Source organism: Quercus lobata, chromosome 4 (genome assembly GCF_001633185.2).
Source record: "Quercus lobata isolate SW786 chromosome 4, ValleyOak3.0 Primary Assembly, whole genome shotgun sequence".
Taxonomy (NCBI): domain Eukaryota; kingdom Viridiplantae; phylum Streptophyta; class Magnoliopsida; order Fagales; family Fagaceae; genus Quercus; species Quercus lobata.
Window position 1 is genome coordinate 35,977,294 of NC_044907.1, and position 7,172 is coordinate 35,984,465.

Below are 7,172 nucleotides of genomic sequence, written 5' to 3' on the forward strand. Positions count from 1 at the left end.
ATCTCTCACATAAATTAGAGCTTTTTTATATATATAAAAAATATGTATGTATGAATAATATATATTACATATATCTATAATCTATTATATATATATATAAAATCAAGGACATTTTTTTTTGATTGACCTCTTAATATTGGACCACATAAACTTTGAAAGTCATGTAATTTTAATATATATTTTTAATATATCTAAACCCTATGTTAGAATCTTGTTTTGATGTTATATTTTTGCTAAATGATCGAATAAATAGTTCTATATACAATACAATTATAATAAATAAATGCATATAAATAATTACCATAATTATCAAATTTGAATATTAAAAAAATTAAAATAAAAAAGAATATTTATTAAATTTTAATGTTGCATTGTACAGTCTTACTAGCATAAATTGTTTTGCTGGTTAGGCGGGTGCTTTTTTCCGAATATTGTTTGCAAAGCAATTGGAAAAAGGTTTTGCTCCAACCAACAATATACAGAAATATGACATATGTTATGTTAATTGTAATGTATATGACTCATTTGGTTGGTTGGATTAAGTAAGTCAAGTACATTGCATATGACAATGACTAATATCATTTTTCTATTGATGGTTGGAGTTAGCACAGACTCCAAAGTCATAACAAAAGAATGTACCATCACAATAATTTTCCATTAGATGAAATTTCACCAAGATATTGATTACAATTCAAAAGGAATGTACGGTCACAATATTAGATGGAATTTCACCAAAGATTGATATTACAAATAGAAGTTTAGACATATATAGTTTCGCGACAACAAACAACAGATTCTATGTCTAACGAAATGTCCCTTTACCGGAACTTAATTAGTGGTTCTCCTTGTTGCTGTCCAAAGCATTTACTGTGGTACATGTGCAACTGAAAAGGCCAAGGATGTTTATATTGTATACACGGGTTCACTGCAAAAAAGGTGAATACTCAACTTTCTCCTTATACAGTGATTTGGTGCTAAGGAATCGGGCAACCTTAGATGCCCTCAACTTCTACTGTTAGACTAACGCATATATAGTTCTAGAGAATGAAGGAAATAGAAAGACATATCTAGGATGAAGAGGATAAAATATAACCTGACGGGCCTGTTGTAATGGGCCTGACGGATCTGATTCTTTGGGCCGATATGGAGCTGGTCCAACACTCGTTAAAGCCCATCGCTGATGGATACAGTAAGGGCCCTTGATCTAAGGTCTCTGTTGCTTGCTTCAGAATCACCCTAGAATCTAAAAATGGAAATCCTAGCACAAGATGGATTCTAGAAGATACGCACACTAAAAGAAGGTCTCCTCCACAAGGAAAGACCTTGCCCACCACGCTCAGAAATATTCAAGTAGAGTTCTATAAGGAAAAGACTTCCACACCAAGGAGGAGTAGCCGATCATCTACTACTATAAAAACCCCAAAACCCTCGTAGAAAAGGTACGCATAATTTACCCTCTCTAGCACTCTAGAGTTGTGAGAATAATTTTAACTTGACCTTCGGAGGGTATTTGGCCGGCACCACACCGGTGCTCTCTAAGGTCTCCTGTTATTTTGTTGTGTAGGTTCACTTTGAGTCGCGAGTGTTGTGTGACCTATTGGTGATATTTTCGGCATCATCATAGGATATGCGGATACTCTACTTTTGCTTAAGTACCCATATTAATTTGATAGTATCGTACTGCTTATACTACTAGATACCTCTAAGTTTCACACTCAATTGTTTTTTTTGAAAAAAAGTACTGATACATTCAGGATATGACCTTAATACAGCTTGGATGCGGTTGTAACCTAATCCTTTGATAGTGAGAGATAGCTCAAACATGTACAGATTTTTATTTTTTATATTTTGGTTTCACAGTTAAACACTTAGTAATCTTTTATTTACTCTTTTGGATCTTAGTTTGTATTCTAAATATTATTTAATGGCTTGAAATCCACTCTATTATTTATTATTACTCTTAAATTTATATATGCTTTCTTCTAAAAAGAAATTTATATCTACTTAAAAATATATGAAAAGTAAATGCTTAACAATATATAAAATTATAAATAAAATATATTTAATAAGTAATTAATACACATATTCTGGTTGTATATATCTACCTTCTTCTTCTTTTTTTTTATTTTATTTTATTTTATTTTTATTTTATTTTTTTATTTTTTTATTTCCTTGCAGTGACACACTAACTTGTTTGTTAGTGAGCAACAAAGAATAGTTAGTAAGTGCTTTATGATTTATTTTGCTCTTTTTCTCTTTTCCTGTTTATTTGATTTTTTTTTTTGGGTGAATAATTGAATTTCTTTGATTAATTACAAAACTAATCAATATAGTTTCTTATGTTGTATGCTATCTGTATTTCCAAGTAGAAATCTCTGAAATTCAAACAACAAGATCATGGGACTTCATGGGTTTAACCGAAACTGCAAATGAAATCTTAACGTTGAGAGTAATGTAACAATTGTCATTATTAACAGTAGAATATGGCCAGATTCAGAGAGCTTTAGATATGAAGTTTCTGGTCCACCTCCTAAGAAATGGAAGGGTACTTGTGCAGGTGGCACTAATTTTTCTTGCAACAAGTAATTTCCTCCCTTCCCGCATTCATGTTGTCATTTTTAAAGCCTTACATGGTATATTTTCAAACGACACAGAAAATTCTAAGAGAAAACCTGAAATTCACTAAAAATAGTAAATCAAAGAGGGAGTTTTTCACAAAACACTCTCAAAGCATTATTACACGTGCAAAGCACGTGTAATGATTCTAGTATAATATAATTTTTTTACTATAAAGTTAGGGTCTGTTGCCCTTGAATATGAGATCAACACACTATCAAAGAAATAATGTATATATTAAATACATGAGATAATTATTATATTGGATGACACATTGGAAGTGTAAAGTTCTAAACTATATATGGAATATATTGTTGACATGAGATTGCATCTTTCAAAATGCAATTATGCAAATATTGTCGGTCACAGTGAACCTTGTGATTTGTGAAGTACAAAATATACAAATTGAAAGCAACATTGCACCTCAAATGTCTTCATCCACTCCTTTGAATGCATTGTTATTTCATAATATGGCTAGAAACTAATCATAAAAAATGGCTATCCTAGGCAAGAATCTAAGAAAGATGTGGGGGCGATCTTCACTCTTAATAAAGTTTCAATTATCATTCCCCTTCCCTTTCCTTTAAGGCCAAACTCACTCTTCCAAAAAAAATTCAGTAATCATTAGCTAATTTACCCATCGATAAGATGGTAGTTGGTTTTTATCATTCAGCATAGTCATAATTATGTAATTTCCTTTTCACAATTATCACAGAAAATTTTCAGGTTTCATATATATAGATAAAGTAGCTTATTCAGTGGTCAGATTTGAAACAACACACCGAGTTGAATCCCACCCGTTCTTTTAGACTCCTCAGGACCTCAACTAGTGTTAATTCTCTCTCTCACCACCGAGTCACTGAGGTGAAAGGCCAACAATAATGGCTTTTGTGACTCACTAAGTTGTGACTTGCGATGCCAACAAGCCCGATTTCAAAGAGCTTGATTTGGGCTCAACCATTTCATGGCTTTCATCTCTTCGGAAGCACCGCCTAAGACCCACAAGTAGCAACGTGATTAGTTGTTGTCAACGTGGACTAGGCGGCACCATTGGAAGCAGAGAGATTAAAAGAGGGAGAGACATTGAATTTGAGAGTGACTTGAGAGAGGTCAAAATTGTGGTTTTGCTGAGGGACATTTAGGTCATTTTAGGGGTTCCACAGTAATATCTGTCCAACTTAACAACTAATTAAATGCAAGAGCGGCTTGATGTATTTGAGAGCCTAAAACAAAAATTGATTATCTTGTTCTAGATGCAAAATTACTATTAATTAACATGAATTATGTAGAATTTTTTTTTTTATAGAAATTTTATAGACAGAAAAAATTTGACAAAATTTTTCATACTTGTTGATATGGTAGATTGATAATGGTAAGTAAAAGAGTGGTGTTAGTGGTAGACTTAGATGAGAACTTGTAAAAGTTTGCTAACTAAATTCTTATTTTTTTTTTAAAAGTGCAACATCCACAATATTTTCTTACAACAAATCTTAGGTTTTTAGTTGTTTTTTATTTTCTATTTGAAAATATCGCTATAATTATTTTTTTGCCATCAATAACAAGTTGTAACAACCTGCTACTTAGTATTAGTTGTAAAAATGTTGGGAAAAATATTGTGGACGTTGCATTTTTCTTTATTTTTTTTTTCCATCTAGTAAAAAAAATTATTTTATTTATTGATTATAAATAATCCTATTGGTTAAAATTTGGAGGCCTTTTTTTTACTTAGGGCCTTAGGCGACCGCATTTCTTGCTCCACTATTCAGCCGGCCTTGATTAAACGGTGGGGTGCAAAGTGTTACATGGGCAATAGTTTAGGAGGTTAGTGCGCATTCTTAAAGTTTAGGGTGGTAAGTGTAAAATTTGGTATAATTTAGGGTGGTAAAGTGTAATTTTTTTTCCCTCTTCTCTTTCTTCTACAAATTTGGACTAAACACTCGACACTTCACTTTCAAATTGACTAGGAAAAGATTATTAGCATCTCAATTGAAATCTACATTTCTCATGTGGTTGGATGACACTCATAATGTGATAAGCATTGTTTTAAAAACCTGCCCTAAACATCTATACACACACACACACAATGCAACATCATGATTCAGAATTTTTTTTTCATAGATTGCACTTTCCCGTTCATTGTTGTGTACACAAAATTGTTTTTGAAGGGTTTATTTAACTTTCAAGAGTAATAAAAAATGTTAAATAGTAGAATTATCATGATGTATGATAAACTAATTAGAAATCGAGATTCTATTGGATTAAAAGGAAACGAACACTAAATAAATTTTAATTGAATTATTTATGGTCTTCTATTAGAATATTCTTATTAAGTTAAATTTGATATTTTTCTATAAATTTTATTTTATTTACTAATACTTATTAATTGAATTTGTTTGGTGTATTATATGGATAAACAACTTAAATAAATATATAAACATAGAAGTATAGTTTAAATTCATGAGGCTAACAACGTATGTAATTGGGTTGTTGCATCTTGGGGGCTTCATGCTAATGTACCATTGTAGCATGAAATGCCTTAAAGAGAGTGAGGGTTTTGTCTTAGCCAAGCCATGTACCACGGTGATATCTATTTTATTATTCTTATTTATTATAATTTTATTTGCACATATTTGTGGTTATTTATTTGAATGATTAAATTAAAGTGAAACTACCAATTATTTGTTGTAAGCTTGTTACATGATTGTGATTCTCAAATTATTTTGTTATTTTTAAAACCACGGAACCAATACCCTTTAATGCAGTAGTCATGGTGTAATTGTCTTCATATGAATAATATGGATCTTCAATGGAGGCTAAAGATGCAACTTGGTACAATACCCTTAGTGCATAGTTGTTGCAACTCCTCTAACTTTCATAATGTTCTCTCTTATATTATGATGATTAAAATTAAAAAAAAAAAAAAAAAAGATTAAAAAAAGGAAAGGTTTTTGGTACATCATAGAATTAGACATGGCAAAACAGGTTAGAATTTTCTGACCCGACCCGAAAAATACTCGACCCGAACTCGATTTTTTGACCCAAAGCAAAAATAGGTTGACTTGGGACCCGACCCGAACCATTTTTTTAAAACTTTTTTTTTTTGGGATAATTACAGATTATCCACCTGTGGTTTAGTCCTAATTTAACTTATCCACCCGTGGTTTTAATTTTGACACTTTACCCACCTGTGGTTCATTTTGTCTATGCTCCATAACCCACCTCTAATTTTTCCGTTACTCTAACACGTTTCATCAAAAAATCAAACAAGAAATCAGATCAAACACTCCTCTCCCACACGCTCTCTATGCTTGCTCAACCACTTGGTATCGTAGATGCTCCACAAACAGGACTGATCTCTTCACTTGTTGCTTCTGTTCAGGCTGAAGAACTTGGATTCAGATGTGATGGTAAGCCACCTTTAATTTTTCTGTCTCTGTCTGTGTTTGTTTGAAGCGTGCGGTGATGAGGCTATTTGTGGACTAGAGTTTCTGATCTAGGTTCTTCTTCCCATATTCTGATTACAAACCCTTGGCTGTCTGAGCACATTACCTCCTCTATTTCTTTTTATTTTTTGATTTTTAATTTTTTTTTTTTACTTTTTATATTTGTGTATAAAAGATGCATGATTTTTTGAATTGGGCTAATGATGATAACTTCATTATCTTAGCGGATTTCGGTAAGAGATTTATTTCAATGATCTGAATGTTACACACACTGAAGCCCCCTAATAATATGTATGTTGTCTTTTAAATATTATTTAGTTTCACTTCTTTTTTTCTTTTTCTTTTTTTAATTTTTAAATTTGGTTTGTGGGACTTGGTTGCTAACTTGCTATGATGAGATTAAACACTTGGATAATGTTTTGGGCAATGGACGAGACCCCAAAGGCCTCACCGTGAGCTCATTTTATTAAAACGACTTCTCCCTCCACTGAGCTCTAGTCCCAACAAATTCATTGCTCAATTTATGCAATTGTGTACTATATATGTGTGTGTGTTTTTAATCGAATCTGTTTGGGTTTTTCCTGATTATGGGGGAAATATATTGTTTGGGTTTTTCTTGATTATTTTTTTTAGGGTTTGATGTAAAAGTGTTTGTGTTTTTTCAGATTAGGAAATTCAGTTTCCTTTTCCGTTTGGGGTTTTTGATTGTTGTGGGGTTTATTGCAAGGGGGTTTGTGATTTGGGAAATTCCACGTTGTTACTTCAATTTTGGTGTTTCTGGATTATTATTATTATTATTATTTTTTTTTTTTTTGAGCAGGTGCAATATTGGAATTGTCTGGAAAGGTTTCACTTTTAGATTAGGAAATTCAGTTTCCTTGCACGATCAAAACCTAGATGATTCTCTGTCTAATAAATTAAGTGGGTGGCATTGTAGCATCTAAGATCCTAAGTGGGTGAGCAAGCGTAGAGAGTGTGTGGGAGAAGAGTGTTTGATCTGATTTCTTGTTTGATTTTTTGATGAAATGTGTTAGAGTAACGGAAAAATTAGAGGTGGGTTATGAAGCATAGACGGAATGAACCACGACTGGATAAAGTGTCAAAAATAAAACC

At 32.1% G+C, this 7,172-nt stretch overlaps 3 non-coding genes across 3 annotated transcripts; all 3 read left to right on the top strand.

Moving 5' to 3' along the window:
• The first annotated feature begins 6,066 nt into the window (after positions 1-6,066).
• On the top strand, positions 6,067-6,164 carry LOC115988183. Its single transcript, XR_004091366.1, has one exon. It is a non-coding gene; the product is annotated as a small nucleolar RNA Z157/R69/R10 (small nucleolar RNA).
• Positions 6,165-6,253: 89 nt separating this feature from the next.
• Positions 6,254-6,339, top strand: LOC115988185. Its single transcript, XR_004091367.1, has one exon. It is a non-coding gene; the product is annotated as a small nucleolar RNA R11/Z151 (small nucleolar RNA).
• Positions 6,340-6,443: 104 nt separating this feature from the next.
• On the top strand, positions 6,444-6,555 carry LOC115988186. Its single transcript, XR_004091368.1, has one exon. It is a non-coding gene; the product is annotated as a small nucleolar RNA Z152/R70/R12 (small nucleolar RNA).
• The last annotated feature ends 617 nt before the right edge of the window (positions 6,556-7,172 follow it).